We start from the raw sequence: 1141 nt of genomic DNA, 5'->3' as shown, positions 1-1141 counted from the left end.
GCCATTCCAAAGTCTTTCTTTTGTTTTACTTAAGCTGCTTAGAGGTGGACTTGTTGGTGTGCTTTGGATCAAGTGCACTTCAGCTTGTGGTCGTGAACAGATGGCCAGACATTCTCCTTCAGGATCCCAGAAACTGGATTCTGTTCATCTTGACGTTGCATCTCCAGACTGAGAGATCTCAATTACTTTGTTTCTTATTTGCTTCTGAATTTCCTTGGATTGCGCCATGATGTGTAGTTTTTGAGGATCTTTTGGTCTACTCTACTTTGTCAGACAGGTCCTATTTAAGTGACTGATTCAGCACAGGTTTGGCAGTAATCGGGCCTGGCTATGACTATGGAAAAATTGTATATTTTTATTGATAAATGCAAATATTTTATGTCTGTTATGTGCATTGCCGTGTGGAGAATATAAGGAAAAAAATTGTGTGGTTTACATTGTTTCTTCCTCTTAGATTTCTTGATTTTTTTTTTAAATTGCAATAACTTTATGTTAATTTCAGTGCACTTTCACATTTCTTTAAATTCAAACTACAGTCCTGTGAATAACTAGAAACACTTCTAGCAGCACAAATGTGAGGTAATTGTTTTCTGCTTGACTTTATCAGTCTCTCCTATTGTTGTGGAGGAATGTTGGCCAACTCTTCATTACAACGTTGCTTCAGTTCTTTGAGGTTTGTGGGCATTTATTTAAGCACAGCTCTCTGAATGTCCCAGGTTGAGGCCTGGACTTTGACTGGACCTTGCTTTTCAGCTATTCTGCTGTAGATTTGCTGCTGTGTTTGGGATCATTGTTCGACTGCAAGACCTAAACTTTACCTATTAAACAGTTAACTCTGTATTTTACACTTTATGTGAATATTGTTGCAGATTTCAATTATTAATGTTTTTATAACTTTGTTCTTTCTTATATTTAATATTATACAATATTTATACTTCATGTCTCTGTCTTCTTTTGAACACTCCAGCACAGCATCACTATAACTTTGTCCTCACTGACAATAAAGCTGTTTTATATATTTCGTTGCAAATGTTTCAAGCAATTTGTAGCTGTATCTTAAGATATTTTGTTAATAATATAGTATTTTATATTGTTTTTTTCCCCATATTTGAGAAATATTTAACATGTAAAAGTCTGTTTA

This window comes from Mchenga conophoros, linkage group LG23, assembly GCF_057382185.1.
Source record: "Mchenga conophoros isolate Kocher_MC1m ecotype Shallow Benthic linkage group LG23, M_conophoros_male_GT1.1, whole genome shotgun sequence".
Taxonomy (NCBI): Eukaryota; Metazoa; Chordata; class Actinopteri; order Cichliformes; family Cichlidae; genus Mchenga; species Mchenga conophoros.
Note: the sequence above shows the minus strand (reverse complement) of the source record.